Source organism: Gigantopelta aegis, chromosome 8 (assembly GCF_016097555.1).
Source record: "Gigantopelta aegis isolate Gae_Host chromosome 8, Gae_host_genome, whole genome shotgun sequence".
In the NCBI taxonomy this organism is placed as follows: Eukaryota; Metazoa; Mollusca; class Gastropoda; order Neomphalida; family Peltospiridae; genus Gigantopelta; species Gigantopelta aegis.
In genome coordinates, this window is record NC_054706.1 from 31,556,194 (window position 1) to 31,575,076 (window position 18,883).

Genomic DNA, 18,883 nt, shown 5'->3' on the forward strand with positions numbered 1-18,883 from the left:
AAAGCCACGAATTAGCATTAATATCTCAGGTTTCCAAACACTTTGTGGTGAAACACAAGTCCAAAGTCAACATTGCCGCCACGCGAGTAAACACTTTTGTAAATTGTTGTATTTTCGGGAACTAGGTATTTCCGTTTGATGGCTAGCTTCAGTGACAGGGATGTAAATCAAATCGTATTGCCTAGCATGCCGCAACGGTAACCTGTAAATGAGGCGGGGATGGGAGGGGGTGTGGGTGCAGGGGAAGGTTCATCCGATTATAGTCACATCCACGTAGATGTTACTTCATGATTTGCCAAAAATAAAAGTTTTTAGATACATGAAAACATAAACATAAATCGTTAGTTGTTAGTACAATTAATGAATGAATGAATGAATGAATTAATTAATTAATACTTGAGCGAATGAAAGAATTACTGTCAGACGGACGTACGGAAGGACAGACGGACGACAGACAGACAAACGAACGAACGAACGAAAGAACATATGAATGAATGAATGATTTTTTAAACATCCTAGCATGAAATAAAATATTCTTTATATTCATGTGAATATATGGGAGTGGGGTGTGTGTGTGTGCGGGGGGGGGGGGGTAAGGGCACAGTAATATAAGGTATTCTCTAGCTCAACAAAAATGTTATTATTTTAATTAACAAGGACACTTTTTTCGTACTTTTAAAAACAACAACCCCCAGCCCTACCTCCAACAACTGTCCTGGGCAGACAACTCAAATAAAGGAGAGCTGCATGTTCAGGTATAAATTACGTTTGTAATCACTATCATTACCATATCATTATCATCATAATTATCATCATCATCGTCATAATTGATCACCATAATCACCATTACTACGACGCACGTTAAGATAAAGAAACATAGATTTATGTTCCTGAGGGTTTCTTTAGGTGTGGTTTTTGCCGAAGACTGTTACTAATATGCATCAGAAGTTGTATGATGTATACCTCCAAATAAATCCCACTGACGACAATAGTAACATTATATGTCTAAAGCCGCTATTTGTAAACCTTTCTTTAAAAAAATGCCAGCCTGATTTCAGAGGTATCATGCAAACTTTCAAGCACATTAGTATACGGGACACAGATACTAATTCAAATTAAAGTGACGGACCCTAGTTTTTAAACATTACGACGTATTTTTCACTATTAGAGCCGCCGCTTTTAATAACTGAAATCGGACATTACCTATATTTTATTGTTTGGATTATCCATATCCCTACACCCAAAGCGTTTCTGGTCATCCTGGTGGTTTCTCATGCCACAAAATAAATTTTTCATATTTTTCAAAAAGGCACGTACCTCTGGGAAGTAACGGTTATGTAGACGAGTTCTAGTCTATTTTTGAGGTCATTTCCCCGTTTTTACATCACATACTCTTGTGTTTATCTATTGTAACTTTATCGAGATGTGTTACAGGCATGTAGATTACTCAAATTTATTGTCCTTTTCCACGTGGCTGAAACTAGGGTCTGCTACTTTAAATTGCATAAATCTACTGACTAGAGAAAACACTATGTTTTTTTGACAGGTCCTGGCACATTCCATAGCTCACCAATGGTAGGTTTGGCAGTATTCGGTGTTCTGTTTACAATCAGGATCTCTTGGACTATTTGAAACTGAATGACAAATATGTAACAGACCTGGGACATTATTAACTAAACTCTTGCAAGTTTGCGATTGTACAGTGAAAAAACAATCTTGAAAAGACGATGCAATATTGTTTAACCGATCTTAAAAGAGCTTTATGAATTAGGTCCTTGACCTCTCTTTGACCTCTTTCCCTTCCTGCACTTGTTCCTGTTAAGCAATACAAGAAATTGTACCCAGACGGTTTCCCCCTTTCTCCGGGGGGGGGGGGGGGGGGGGGGGGGGGGGGGGGGGGGGGGGGGGGGGGGGGGGGGGGGGGGGGGGGGGGGGGGGGGGCCAAATCTTTAAAACTCTTGTTTATTTTATACCATGTTTAAATATTGATGAAGTCGCCTAGTGTCTTAAAGGAACATTCCTGAATTTGCTGCACTGTAAGATGTTTCCGACTAATAAAATATTTCTACGATTAAACTTACCTATTAAATATATTTTCTGGTTTAGAATATCAGTGTTTGTATATTCAATGCGTTCTGGTCGTCTTAATAGTTGTAAGAAGCCAAAACTGGATTTTGTCTTCAAATAATTTCGTACGGTCGAAAAAATTATATTTTAGGAAATAAAATTAAATTTAACCTAGTACAAATATTAGAACGATCAGAAACACTTTTAATATACAGCCACTGATATTTTATGTGGAAAAATATATTTGATGTGTAATTACAATCGTTAAAAAGACTTTGTTCGTCGATAACATCTTAAAACGTGCAGCAAACTCAGGAATGTCCCTTTAAGACGTTGTGTAGTTCGTTTGACGGGGTATTCAAAACAGGTTTGTGCACAACGTGTACCTGTCACTTTCTAATGTTATCGTTATCTGGGGATAAACATACCCAGGAAGAAAATAGGTCAGCTCACTATTTACTCTCTTGGCATGTGGATCGAACAAGTTTTAGTACCATTGTGACGACACGAAGCGGTACTCACCGTGTTTTGTTGACACGGTTAGATAGCAGACGACACCGATTGCGCAATAATATGGCAAAATGATGTCTGCTGTGTACGGTAATAATATATCACAAACACGAGCAGGCAGGTTCGGGGAAAATGAATTAACGTTTAAACAAACGCCGCAGGGAGATGGGAGATTTTACAGATGTTTTAATGATAGGTCTGGCAGTAGAAATTAGTTAGCAGCCATACGCTGTTTGATTGTCAGCAAAATATGAATGGGGAAATGAAGAAAGAAAGGAAGCTTAAAAGAAATGGATACCAGGGCCGTAGCTAGCAGGGCAGAAAAAAAAATCCGGAAAGCATTATACAAACTTAAAGAAAATTCTCTTCTTAACTGTTTATGGAGTTTTAGAATATTAACTACTCACTTGCCCCCCCCCCCCCCCCCCCCCAACGAAAAATCCTAGCTACAGCCCTGGATACATGAATGAATGAACGAACGAACGAACGAACGAGTAAACAAACGAACGACTGGATGGATGAATTAATTAATCAGTGAATGAATGAATCAGTGGATGAATGAATGAACTGGATAAATAAATTAACATACATGTACTTACGGGCGGACATATGAATGGACGAATGGATAGATCAATAGATGGGCAGATGGTTTAACTGTGCCGTTTGCTACAAATATCATGGTATCGTATCAGAATTGTTTGTAAACATGTTCGCGAGATGAGTAAGTGTATGGATGGATGGATGAATTAATGGATGAATGGACCTGTAGAGCTCTAGAGAACATTGATTTATCAATCATCGGCAGTTAGATGTCAAACATTCGGTAATTGTGTGTGACATGTCGTCTCCAGAGAAAACCCGCAACATTTGTCATTAACAGCGTGGACTCGATTATATGTTAGTTTCCACATACAGGATAGCAAATGCCAGGACTTTTATTAGACCAGTTGTGGGCACCCCACTGACTGGTTCGATCCTATACGATGAAAGCATCCCATTGGAGCACTCTGCCAATAAGACGTGTCACGGTACACCTACCTCATACAATATGTGTCACGATACCTGATTTATTCAAGTAAGAAATAAATATGATAAAAATAAAACACTTATTTAAACACTTCATCATAGACATATTGACATAAGCAGGCACAGAGTATCTGTCCACGTCACTGTTTTTTTCTTGAAGGAAATAACTTTGAATAAGTACATCTCAGTACGAATTGGTGTTGGTAAACCGATACGAAATTAAAATAAGAATCGATTCATGGTCAAAATATGAAGCGACACAGAGGCATGGGTACCCTGTATCATATCGCCATATACTGTACAGTAGTATCGTGATATATCGAGACACCCCTACTACCGACTGAGCTAGATCCCGCTCCTGGGTGTACAAAGGTTGTTTTATGTAACGACACCACTAGATCACATTGATTTATTAATCATCGGCTATCGGATGTCAAACATTTGGTAATTCTGACATCTAGTCTTAGAGAGGAAACCCGCTACATTTTCCCATTAGTAGCAAGGGATCGTTTATATGCACCTTCCCATAGACAGGATAACACATACCACGGCCTTGATATACCAGTCGTGGTGCACTGGCTGGAACCAGAAATAGCCCAATGGGCCCACCGACGGGGATCGATCCTAGACCGACCGCGAATCAAGCGAGTGCTTTACCACTGGGCTACGTCGCACCTCACATTTTCCTTTGTGTTGTGTAAGAAACAACGTAGTTCGATCTACGTGTGCCTTAATGATAGTACGTGAAGTGCGAGAGATCGTAAGATCGAAACAAACGCACACATCATTCACATATAATCTCATTATTATATTATACACATATATATGAACATGATATATATAATATATATGATCAGTTCTATCTGTTGATATACCAGAAATAATAAACAACTCTGTGGTTTGGAACGCAGTCCCCCCACTCTGGGTGTACGAATGCAAACATAATTAAATTGTTATATGCGGATATTTTATACCTGAATTAAAGTGTCTCACCCCTACCCCGACTCCTACCGTCATCTCAATACCCATACCTCATTTTGAATTCGCCCCTCAGTATGATCATAGATATTGGATTACTTGATAAACTAAGAAAGCAAATGCAAAGCACAGAGGAACAGCATTTATTTTCAAAACTGTTTCTGCTAGTAACAGGTGGAGGTATGGTTGGGTTTTTGTGATCTCGGTGGTTTTGTTGATAAAGGCTTGAAACAAAATTCTAAGGTCAAGGTCATCAGTCATTTTCTTAGAATAAAATACACAACGATAGGGTTTTTTAAAGTTGCAATGTCGAGAATATTTAGAGTAAAACATCCATATTCTTTTTTGTTCCAGTGACAACCCATATATTTTTAAAATTAGAAGCGGTAGTATATACTTTGCTTATAAAACAAGCACAATTACATTTTTAATAAACTCGTGTTTTTGTCTCGTCGCCATTTTTTAATACTCTGCGTCAGTGAACAGGTCGCAAGATCCAACCACCTCGGTGGATCCATTTAGCTGATTTGGGTTTTTTCGTTCCAACCAGTTGCACAACAACAGGTCAGTGGTTGTGGTTTGTTCTTTCCTGTCTGCTAATGAGAAAATGTAGCGGGTTTCTTCTGATGACTTCGAGTAAGAATTACAATATGTTTGACATCCAATAGCCGATGTTTAATTAATCAGTGCTCTAGTGGTGTCGTTAAACAAAACACTTTTTTTAATCAAACGGGTTAAGGATGTTAATTCTTTTGAGTGTTAATTATTAATAATGGCGATTCTTGCTTTTCTACATGGCCAAAAGTACAGACAGTAGGACAAAAATCCATTTATTCACGAAAGAAAGAAATTGTTTATTTAACAACGCACACTAATTTAAACATATTTTAACTACAGTTATATGACGTTAGTCATGGTTAAGGACCACAGAAAATTAGAGAGGAAACCCACTGTCGTCACTCCATGAGCTGCTCATTTCAATTTGCAGTAAGGGATCTTTTACATGGACCATCCCACAGACTGCCTTTGTTACACCAGTTGTGGAGCACTGGCTGAAACGAGTACTCCAATGGCCCACCGACGTGGATCGATCTTAGGCCGACCGCGCATCAGACTTTATTACATAGGCTACGCCCCGTCCTCAAAAGTGAAAGAATGACACGTCGCACAAAGAAAATTAAATTGTATGATATAGTAATTGCACATTTATATATATATATATATTGTTTGTTTTTTTTGTCTTTTTTTTTTAAATAACATCTGTCAACAAATATATAAATATAAATCCTTCATTAATGTCTATCTATCTATCTATTGTTATCTTATTTCATTATTTTAAAAATTATTTATACTTTTTTTTTTCTTTTTTTTTTCCATATTAATAACTGTTTATTTTTTCTTGACCATTCCCTTGTTGACAAATATCAACCCATGCAAAGGGAGAAGACATGGGTTGTTACAGTAATTTTATATATAATTTATACACACATAATGTAGTTACTACTTTATAGGCAGACTTAATTAAAATAATATATTCACAAGGACCTGGATTTTAACAAGTATCTACAGTAAATGAAAGTATATATTGATATATGAAAATGAGAGAGAGAGAGAGAGAGAAATGAGAGAGAGAGAGAGAGAGAGAGAGAGAGAGAGAGAGAGAGAGAGAGAGAGAGAGAGAGAGAGAGAGAGAGAGAGAGAGAGAGAGAGAGAGAGAGAGAGAGAGAGAGAACACAAATATGCACACACATACACACGCACGTGTTTTGATTATGTACATATTTATCATTATTTATAACAACATTTTAGTGGTCTGTAAAAAGAAGTATTATTTATACTTTACATACTAGCATATTGTTACCTCCATTTAATGGTCAAACTGAGGTCAAGGACATTTACCCGTATTCTGTTGGATCCGGGTACATTTGATGTATGAACATGTTACGGTAAAAGGTCCGCACAAAGGTGTTTTGTCGCCGGCACGAAGCGAGACACTGAAGTGTCGATTCCTGACGAGTTGCAAATCGTCATTACTTTGACGATTCAATTATTGAATGAAGTCCACTGGGTGTCGTTAGTGAGTGCCGTGTTAGTCTTGGAATTGCAGCCAACCGCGAAGCACGGCGATTAACCCACTTGTTTCTTTACAGAACCCCTCGCGTATTGGGGCGGGATGTTGCTCACTGACATATCTAGAGGTTCTAATAGACCAAATCAATACCTATTGCCGATAATGTTAATTAAACACACATTTTATTTTTTGCCAAAAAAAAAAAAGAGTACATTTTGTAGGCATACATACATAATTATATATAAAATAATATAATGTGCACACTGCTGGAAATGGTATGTAGCATCGGGTTACAATCGATAAAATTCTATAGTAAATGGGTAATGCATGCATAGCAATAATATACAATAATAACATATGTCATGTATCAATGTTGTCTGTTCTGTGCGTGGTAGCAGTGTTCAAATACTTATACAATTTAATTAGCTGTTTTGAATTGTCGCTGGACAGTATTTGCGTTAATTTAAATGTTGATGGTTTATTATAATAAAAAGTTTTAATATATTTATCTCTTATGTTACTGTAGAAAGGACACACTAGAACAAAGTGATATTCGTCTTGTACTACATTCATATTGCACAGACGACAAATTCTATTATTCCTGTCAATATGGTGGTATCTGCCCGTTTCTATAAAGAGATTATGGGAAGATAATCTCTATTTACTTAAAATATGTTTGTATTTCAAGGCAATAGGTTTTTGAAGATAAGGTTGTAAGCAATAATTATTAACAACGAATTTGTATAACAGACATTTTGAAGAATTGTTGAATACAGCATACATAAATTGGATAAATTGATTAAATGTTAACGTTTACTAATAAAACTGATATAAGCAGCGTATAATTGCAGTTCCAGTTTTTGGGGGTACCCCGCATTAGTTTTAATTTCTGGTATATACTGCATAACAACTGTATAACAAATAAAAGTGTATTTATCTATTGTCAATGGATAATAGTATTTGCACAAATAATTAATGTCACATATTACTACCAATCACAGCCACAGCTGTTTTTACTCCGTAAATATTTGACGGTACACTTCGAACTTTGACACGGAACTCTCGTTGGTACCATGCAACCTGAAGAACGATGGGTCACAGGATCGACCGCCGTTAGTGGACTAATATCGTTTTCGCGTCTGTTGGACACGATTGATACACCAAAGGCCATGGTGTGTATTGGGGGCGGGACGTAACCCAGTAATAAAGCGTTCACTTGATACGCCGTCGGTCTGGTATCGATCCCCGTCATTGGGGCCATTGGGCCATTTCTCGTTCCAGCCAGTGCACCACGACTGGTATATCAAAGACCGTAGCATGTGCTATCCTGTCTGTGGGATGGTGCATATAAAAGATCCCTTGCTACTAATAGCGGGTTTCCTCCCTCAATATCTGTGTGGTCTTTAACCATATGTCCGACGCCATATAACCGTAAATAAAATGTTTGGCACCCAATAGCCGATGATTAATAAATCAATGTGCTCTAGTGGTGTCGTTAAACAAAACACTTTTTTGTCTTGCCTATTGTAAACTGTATATAAAAAATCCCTTACTGCTTTATCGGCAAGAGTAACCTATGTGTGGCGATAGTGGGTTTTGCCCTTTCTTTTAACTTTACGCTTGCTAAATTGCAGTCTTTTTAGCACCACCCCCACCCCCACCCCACACCACATCCCACACCCAACACATACACACACTTAGTTATTTTAGGGTAGGTACCGCCTTTATTGTGTGGTTTTTTATTGATATAAAAGACATTTCGCTGTTAATCGATGTTACGGATGCCACGTAGAGGCACCGAGTTTTTTCTTTCACTTTAGAAATTTCTCGCTCCAGCCAGTGCACCACGACTGGTACACCAAAGGCCGAGGTATATGCTATCCTGTCTGTGGGATGGTGCGTATAAAAGATCCCTTTCTTCTAATCGAAAAGAGTAGCCCATGAAGTGGCGACAGCAGGTTTCCTCCATTTGTGTGGTCCTTAACCATATGTCCGACGCCATATATCCGTAAATAAAATGTGATGAGTGCGTGTTAAAAAACTCATTTCCTTTCCTTTCACTTTTAGAACAAGTGTTACCCGTTGATGTTAAGTTATCCTAGGTATGAATGAATGAATGAATATTTAACGACACCCCAGCACGAAAAATACATCGGCTATTGGGTGTCAAACTATGGTAATTCAAAACAAATTTGTTGAGCAACATGAATATAAAAATTCAAGAGTCAAATAAAAACACAGTGTAAAGAACTGTGCAAAAAATACAAATATCACAGATATATAAAATTAAAATTTAAAATAAAAGTCCGTATCACGTAAAAACTGCAATAAAAGTTCTGGATGGAATCGAAAGGATTCCATGACAGTTCTTTGTCCAAATATATCTTTTCGAGTTGCTGTTAAATGCTTACACTCCACCAAAATGTGTCGCACAGTCAGAAGACACTGACAGTGCTCACACTGAGGTGGAGAATCTTTCTTCAAGATAAATGAATGGGTCAAGTAAGTATGACAAGTTATCCTAGGTGTTAAAGTATAAAAATGTCTAATCTGGAAACATTTTCCATATGTAGGTTATTAGTGTTTTTCGTTATTTTCTCTCTCTTTTTCTTTTTTCTTCTTTTTTTTTTACAATTAAAATAAACTGTTCTTAGAATAGATTTTGCTTCTGAAATTTCAATAATGCGTTAACTAATAAAGTACACTTGAAACGAAAACACATTGTGGACACGGAAGTGAAAGTTTTCAGCAGACTAGTTTTCTTGTTTTTTTCCCATCATTCTAGAAATAAGCTGGAACACGTGTGTTGGGCTTTTACACGGGAAACGAGCGGTGCGTGAATTTAATTACACGTCAATGTGTTTTGTATTTCAATCCAATTATCGTGCCGCCAGATATTTCAGTTTGAGTAATCACAGCCTGAACAGTAGTTGGATTGCGGCAGGTACCACACGCCCGTTCGCGTAATAGTTTAAACGTGTGCACCGATCTCGGTGGCGCAGTGGTTAAATCCATCTGACTTTACAGGCTGGTAGGTACAGGGCTTGCAACCCGGTACCGTCTCCAACCCAGATCGGGTTCTTAAGGTCTCAATGGGTAGGTGTAAGGCCACTACACCCTCTTCTTTCTCACTAACCACTAACCAACTAACAACTAACCCACTGTCCTGGACAGACAGCCCAGATAGGTGAGGTATATGCCCAGGACAGCGTGCTTGAACCTTAATTGGATATAAGCACGAAAATAAATTGAAATGAAATGAATGAGATTTAACGTGTGCAGATCTAAATGTGTTGTTTCTTATTGTTTTGTTTTCTTTTGATCTTCTTTTTCTCGTTCCAGCCAGTGTATGTGCTGTCCTATTTGTGGGATGGTGCATATAAGAGATCACTTGCTACTAATGGAAAAAATTGGCGGGTTTCCTCACTAAAGCTAGATTTATACACTCTTGGCGGCGAGTAGTTGGTTGACTCGCCCAGTTTTTTCAGTGAAGTCAGTATGGTTTTAACAATTCATATTAAATTTTGATGCGCGTTCGTTCAACGCGTCGACCTAATAAAAAATAAATCTCCGTTTCGTATCAGGTCGGCAATCAAGGTATGAATCAGTTGTCAGAATTATGTTGATTAATAAATCAATGTGCTTTAGTAGTGTCGTTAAACAAAACAAACTTCATCTTCTTTTTTCTTTTTTTTCTTTTTTTCTTCCTCTTCTTTTTTTCTTTCGTTTTCGTTTTCTTCTTCCTTTTTTCTTCTTCTTCCTCATCTCCTTCGTTCTGTTTATTTTTATTATAAAGACCTCAAGTAATTTTGATTTCAAAGCAAAGTATACAAAATGTGCATTCTGAGATCCATCTAACAATCTGCATATATCAAAGATCCCTTGCTGCCAACAGAAAAATGTAGCGGGTTTTTCCTCTTTAAGACTATTTGTCAAAATTACCAAATGTTTAAACATCCACTAGCCGATGATTAATAAATCAATATGCTCTAGTGGTGTCGTTAAACTAAACAAACTTTAAAACTTTTTATTCCGTTTAGCTGCACTTAAATGCACTATTAGAAAAGTCCGACGCCAAATATCCATAAATAAAATGTGTTGAGTGCGTCGTTAAATAAACCATTTCCTTCCTTTATTGGGAAAGAGGCAGAAATATTCCATTGAAAACTTATTCAATTGTTGAACTAAAGCACATTTCCATTTTGTATGTCCTACAAGAATAATTATTTGATAGAAAAACTGCATGGTTGAGTTTCATTTCATTTATACTTATGTTCGTACTTATATCCAATTAAGGTTCAATCACGCTTTCCTGGGTACACACACCTCAGCTATCTGAGCTGTCTGTGCAGGACAGTAGGTTAGTGGTTAATGAGAGATACATTAGTGGTCTTAACCATTCAGTCGTTAAACTCGCACTGGGTGGTAGCCGGTATCGGGAGGCGAACCTAATACCCACCAGCCTCAAGTCAGAAGGCTAAGCCGCTTAACCACAACACTACCGATGTCAGGTTATTTTTATAGTGTTTGAATAGGAGATCAAGTACTTTTAATGGGAAACTCTCAGCTTAAATGACCCCATTGTTGTCCTGTCCCCATTGCTACTAGAGGCCAGAGGTGTCCGGTATCTTTACACCAAGTAGATACACATATATGAAATCTGAGCCTCTTGGCAATGATCGGACAAGATAGTTTGCTCGGCACAGATACAAGACTTGAAGTAACAAGAAAACAAATCCAGAAACACTGCAAGCATTATTCATTTGGAGGGTCAAATCGAGTTTACTTCTATTCTAGTCTAGTTGTAAATCACTTATATTCACGTTCTCTCCGCTGATGTACGTGCCAGAGGAGAATGTTTCAGTCATTTAATCGACTTTGATCAACCACATTTATTTGTTTTAACATCACATGCCATTCTTCAATAACTTTTTGGCTATTGACGCTTATTATCTACGTCACATAAAAATATATTATTCTACATTGTTAAACTCAGAAGCGAACCACAGTTTTATGTATATGCAAGATATTTGAACGTCGTATGGAAGCTGTTGGCACTGGACGTAAATACTGGTTTCCACAAGGAAAGAAAGAAGTGTTTTATTTAACGACGCACTCAACACATTTTATTTACGGTTATATGGCGTCAGACATATGGTTAAGGACCACACAGATTTTGAGAGGAAACCCGCTGTCGCCATTACATGGGCTACTCTTCCGATTGGCAGCAAGGGATCTTTTATTTGCGCTCCCCACAGGCAGGATAGCACAAACCATGGCCTTTGTTGAACCAGTTATGGATCACTGGTCGGTGCAAGTGGTTTACACCTACCCACTGAGCCTTGCGGAGCACTCACTCAGGGTTTGGAGTCGGTATCTGGATTAAAAATCCCATGCCTCGACTGGGATCCGAACCCAGTACCTACCAGCCTGTAGACCGATGGCCTGCCACGACGCCACCGAGGCCGGTTGGTTTCCACAAGGAAGCCTTGTCTTTTAAAATTTTAAAATACTCAGAAATATCTACATTGCGTTTATTTTACTTCTTGGATTGATTTCGTTTATTTTACTTCTTGGATTGATTTCGTAGTGGATTTCAGCCTCCCTTTTCTAGCTACTGTTAGTATTGGTTTTTGGACATGTATAAGGTATTACTTTTAAATTTAAAAAAAGAAAAATTAATAAATGTTTTTGTTTTTGACGATATTTATGCAAGTTCCTTTAAAGCTGAATTTTGTGGAATGAATAAAAATTACTAATATTAATGGTAGCACCTGCTGGTGTAGTGGTTAAGCCATAAGACATGAGACTGGTAGGTACTGGGTTCGCATCTCGGTATCGGCTCCCACCCAGAGCGACTTTTAATGACTCAATGACAAGGTGTAAGGCCGCTACACCGACTTCTCTCTCATTAACACTGACAACTAATCACTAACCAGCTGTCTTGGACAGACAGTCCAGATAGTCAAAGTGTGTGCCACGGACAGCGTGCTTGAACCGTAACTGGATATAAGCACACTATTAACTACAAATTGATGAATGAATTATGGTAGTGTTCTTCGTGTAGTGTTTTTATTGTCAATACTGGGTGTGTCGTTAAACATTCATTCATTCATTCATTGTCAATGCATGTTGATTGTGGCTATTTTAACGAACTGTGGTGTAGTATTCATTTTTGTTAACATCCAAAGTTAAAAGAAATTAAAGTTTGTTTTGTTTAAAGACACCACTAGAGTACATTGATTTATGAATCATCGGTTATTGGATGTCGGTCATTTGGTAATTTTTACATAGAGAGGAAACCCGCTACATTTCTCCATTAGTAGCAAGGGATCTTTTATATGTCCCATCCCACAAACGCGATGGCTCATACCATGGCCTTTGATATACCAGTCATGGTGCACTGGTTGGAACGAGAAATAGACCGACCGCGCAACAAGCGAGCGCTTTACCACTGGGCTAGTCCCGCCTAGCCCGAGTACTCTGCAGTTCTGTTCTGTTCTGTTCTGTTCTGTTAATATTTAAGTTAGTGTTTGTATTGTGAATACATCCTGACTGCGGCTAAATTACACGAACTGGAGTTTTGTGTTGTTAACATGATTACATGATGAGGCTCTCATTGGTCGAGCTTCCGATACCCGCTGCGATGAGTTGTAGGATCGATACTTGCTAATGGACGCAATGTGTGATTTCCTGTCCGAAGTGTACTGAAGTGTCATGAAACAAAGGATTCGTTTCCTGATAACGGTGTAATGGTGTCACAAATTAACCCACTTTTATCTCGGCTTGTTATTGTAGGCTAGAACCACTAAAGCATTGTTGTCCTTCTGTATACACAGAGGATACTCCACGAGTGTCTTGTGATATATAGCGTATATGTTCCGGCAGAAGGGAGGGGGGGGGGGGGGGGGGGGGGGCGTAGCCCAGAGATAAAGCACCCACCTGATGCGCGGTCGGTCTGTGATCGATCCCCGTCGGTGGGCCCATTGGGCTATTTTTCATTCCAACCAGCGTACCAAGACTGGTATATCAAAGGCCGTGGTATGTACTATCCTGTCTGTGGGATTGTGCATATAAAAGATCCTTTGCTACTAATGGGAAAATATAGCGGGTTTCTCTCTGTGACTATGTCAAAATTACCAAAATTACTAGTGGTGTCGTTAAATAAAACAAACTTTGATATTCCGGCTGAAGAAAATGTTATCTGTTTCCTTGACTGCAGACACTATTAAATTTGAGCTGTTTTTCAGTGTCTGAAATGTCATTGGGAGGGGTGGGGGTGCAACGATCCAAAATAAATTAGTAAAACAACGTAAGCGAAGGCAATCTTAGTCTAGAAATACCCAGCCGACTAAGTTAATATATTTACCCCACTAAAGAGAAATAAGTTCATTTCAGTTATACGCTAAACACTGAATTCCGGATATGAAAGGAAAATACCGAATTTTATTATTATATTTTTCGGAAAATTGCCAGCGGCGAGTATGGTCCTTACTCTTATTTTGTCGCCCAGAAACACCGATTCAATTCAATTCGTGTATTGCTTTAAGCTACAAGCTTATCAGCATAACATATTTACACAGTATATATGAACACACAGGAGAATTAAATTATTAAATACAATGAATCACATGTTTTTGATCTAACATATTAAGTAACAATACATTAAAATATATAAACCAAAGGATATTAAATATGTACATGCATGGAAGTAATACATTCACAGTTATAACATATGCGAGTCTGAAAAGTAATAACTTTTATAATATTAGACAACAGACGAGTGCCGTAACTTGTATGCCAAACACATATATTTACCAATATTAATTAAATCTTTAGTGTTTTGGGTTTGCATCAGCTGTATATATTTAAAGACAGAAGGATTTCGTCTGTAGTATAACTTGATATATCGTTGTCTCTTAAGTTTTGGAATGATGGACAAACTAGCATGAAGTGGTATTCATCTTCAACATCGTTATTACAATGGTGACATTTTCTATTATTGCGTTCAGTATTATGGTATCTCCCTCTTTCAATTTCCTAGTCGAGGGATTATAATCTTAATTTGTTTATGTACGTTTTATAGTGGGCGGGTATGTGCTTGCACAAATAAAATTGTAGGGTAATTTTCATTACAGTATGTTTATATAAAGTACATTTTACTGATATCTGAATTTCATTTAGCAGATTCTGCTTAGCTTGGTCAAAAATACGCTGCTCCGTTTGCATTAGAGTATAATTTTCGTTAATGACATTCTGTGAATCTAAAAAGCTTTAGAACAGTTTGTTAGTTGACGGAGAGGAAACTTATCTCGATTGTTTTGAAAGAGAATCTTTTCAACACCTGGGCTTGGCATACGGTTTAGAATGATGTTCTGATCGGCTGTTATTCATAGTTTGGTTGGCGTTTGGACTGCGTTCCAAAACCACAGAGTTGTTTATTATTTCTAGTATATCAACAGATAGAACTGATATATATCATGTTCGTTGGTGAACAGTAGCGGGGTCTACAGTTCATGAATAAAATAAGACTGGTTTCCAGGTGGTTGAAAGGTTTGTTCAGTGGCGTATCGTAGGGATGGGGTGACGTATAACTTATGAGTGCCCTCTTACTACTATATCATATCGTGTGTCTTGTCTGTCTGTCTGTCTCTGTGTGTGTGCTGTATGTGTGTGTGCGTGTTTACGTGTGTGTTGTCTCTGAGTATGTGTGTTGTACGTGTGAGCGTACCATTATCTGTGTCTGGGAATATCTCTCTCTCTCTCTCTCTATCTCTCTCTCTCTCTCTCTATCTCTCTCTCTCTCTCTCTCTCTCTCTCTCTCTCTCTCTCTCTCTCTCTCTCTCTCTCTCTCTCTCTCTCTCTCTCTCTCTCTCTCTCTCTCTCTCTCCCTCTCTCGTTATTTCTCACGCAACGCATAACACAAAAAGAGAAATATTGTCCAGGTTATTATGAATAGGATATACAAAAATGGTGCTGTTATCGCGGAATTACTTCCATTACTAATTGTTAATATCTCATCCACTATATAGGAGTTCCTCCAAAACGTGTCTGTGTGTATCATGTCCAAGGTACTCATGTTTCAAATAACTGTATAGGTCAATCGTTTATCTATAATGTACCGTTCGCGTTTTGACACTAATTATTTACATGAAGACATGTAATGTGTTGGGTTTATAGGTCATAGCTAAGTGATTTTATTGGGAGATGGAGACTATATGGTTTCTTTGAGAAAACCAGTATGGAGGAAATAAAAGTCTAAGAGAGTTTTGTGAAGAAATTATGAAGTTTGGATAGTTTAAAATGACACTTGGCGAACAACCTAATGGAGATTGTGTGTGGGTGGGTGGGGGGGGGGGGGGGGGGGTGTAACGGACATTTTAAAAATATTTTTATTTTTAAGCATGCGATAACACTTTTCACAAAAATGTTTTACAGTGCACGAGTACGCCATTTTCCACATATTTTTACAAAATACCCAAAGAGGAAATGACAGCTCAACACGTTATAAATCACGGCTATTAAGTGTTCACCAACAGATCGTTATTTCACACACACTGTCGAGATAAAGAGAAAGAGGAGGAAACCCGCTGTCGCTACATAGGCTACTGGTAGTTAGACATTTGAAGAAGAAAAATTTGGCATTAATTCCCGAATTTCGGATATAAAACGAAAATTCCGGATTAAAAAAGAGAAGAAAACACCGGTCAATTGCTCGCCACGAGTATAGGGCCTCCACGAGTCCAAAATATTGAACTAGGGTTCTCGAGGGTCAAACTCAACCCGGACCCGAGTACCCGACACTTACACTAGATGACGATGAGATTAAGGAAGAAAGTAAAATAGAGTTAAGCACCTTAATTCCAGAGCTGAACATGGATGCCAAATCATGCCATTGTACTGCATTTAGAAACCGGTTGATATATTCAGTGTTGTGACGGACGGACGGCCTGTTTAAAAAGAGAAACTACACAACGAACATGATATATATCAGTTCTATCTGTTGATATACCAGAAATAATAAACAACTGTGTGGTTTTGGAACGCAGTCCCGCCAACCAAACTGTGAAAAGAAAGAAAGAAGTGTTTTATTTAACGACGCACTCAACACATTTTATTTACGGTTATATGGCGTCAGACATATGGTTAAGGACCACACAGATTTTTTTAGAGGAAACCCGCTGTCGCCACATAGGCTACTCTTTTACGACAGGCAGCAAGGGATCTTTTATTTGCGCTTCCCACACCAAACTGTGAATAACAGCCGATCAGAACATCATTCTAAACCGTATGCCAAGCCCAGGTGTTGAAAAGATTCTCTTTCAAAACAATCGAGATAAGTTTTCTTACTGTCAAGTAACAAACTGTTGGAAAACAAACATGTAGCGCATATAATCATATAATTAATGTGTAACTTATATCGTTAATTATCTACTGCTGAAATTATTGTCGTACATTGTCCATTGTATTATAGTTGATCATTGTATTCCACCGTATCGGCCTCGGTAGCGTTGTGGTTAAGCCATCGGTCTACAGGCTGGTAGGTACTGGGTTCGGATCCCAGTCGAGGCATGGGATTTTTAATCCAGATATCGACTCCAAACCCTGAGTGAGTGCTCCGCAAGGCTCAATGGGTAGGTGTAAACCACTTGCACCGACCAGTGATCCATAACTGGTTCAACAAAGGCCATGGTTTGTGCTATCCTGCCTGTGGGAAGCGCAACTAAAAGATCCCTTGTTGCTAATCGGAAAGAGTAGCCCATGTAGTGGCGACTGCGGGTCCTTAACCATATGTCTGACGCCATATAACCGTAAATAAAATGTGTTGAGTGCGAAGTTAAATAAAACATTTCTTTTTTCTTTGTATTCCACCTTGTACGGGTACTCGAGTCCTGTGAACGGTCTCGAGTCTTGCTAGTCTCTACCTTAGCTTAGCTTAGTAACTTGTTTAACGTGTCCATATACCACTAGGATTTCGAGTGCTCGAGTACTCGTGGCGACCCTAGCTAAGCCGAGTATAGTCCTTCGCTTATTTAGTCCAGAGGAACCTATGAATCTAAAATACTTTCCAACAGTTTGTTTGTTGATAGAGAAAACAAACCTCGATTGTTTTGAAAGAGAATCTTCTCAACACCTGGGACTGGGATAAGGTATAGAATGATGTTCTGATCGGCTGTTATTCACAGTTTGGTTGGCGTTTGGACTGCGTTCCAAAACAACAAAGTTGTTTATTATTTCTGGTGTATCAACAGATAGAACTGATATATATCATGTTCATTGGTCTACAGTTCATGAGTAAACTAAAACTGATTTCCAGATGTTTGAGTGGTGGGTTTTTTAGTGAAGTATATAAGGTGGGGAAGGGTGGAGTGGGTGGTGGTTATATGTGTATAATATAATAATGAGATTATATGTGTATGATATGTGCGTGTGATCTTACGAGCTCTCGCACTTTCTCTTACAACCATTAAGGCACACATAGATCGAATTACGTTGTATCTTACACAACACAAAGGACAATGTGAGGCGGGCGTAGCCTGATGCGCTGTCGGTTTGGGATCGATCCTCGCCGGTGGGCCCATTGGGCTATTTCTCCTTCCAGCCAGTGCACCGCGACTGGTATATCAGAGGCCGTGGTATGTGCTATCCTGTCTGTGGGATGGTGCATATAAAAGATCCCTTGCTACTAATGGAAAAATGTAGCGGGTTTCCTCTCTGTGACTATATGCCAAAAAATACCAAATGTTTGACATCCAATAACCGATGATTAATAAATCTATGTGCTCTAGTGGTGTCGTTAAACAAAACAAACTTTCTTTGATTCGTTTTAACTGCCCCACCCCGTTATTATTAGTACAACCGGAGGGAATTATAGATTTCATCTCCGTCCTTCTGTCCGTCTGTCTGTCCGTCCGTTTGTCCGTCCGTTTGTCCGTCCGTTTGTCCCACATATAGTTTTCCGGATTTTCTTTTAGAATGCCTTGGGATATTGAGCTGAAAATTTTTGTATAGGATTATCGTGTAATGTTACAAATCAGTTTTACTTTCATGACGATTTACTCTTTTTTGATGGAGTTATGGCCCTTGAACTTACGAGATATGAAAATGTGTTCTCAGAAGGCCTTGACATAATGACAGGGCTTTGGGATATTGACCTGGAATTTTGTGTATTACTTTGTCATGTACTGTTACTGATCAAGTTTGAATTTCATGGCAATTTACCCGTTTTTG

At 38.4% G+C, this 18,883-nt stretch overlaps 1 protein-coding gene across 1 annotated transcript in view; it reads left to right on the forward strand.

The window, feature by feature from the left end:
* LOC121379286 (17-beta-hydroxysteroid dehydrogenase type 6-like) overlaps positions 1-18,883 on the forward strand; it is a 43,160-nt gene that overhangs the window by 11,977 nt on the left and 12,300 nt on the right. The gene's annotated exons all lie outside the window — the stretch shown is intronic.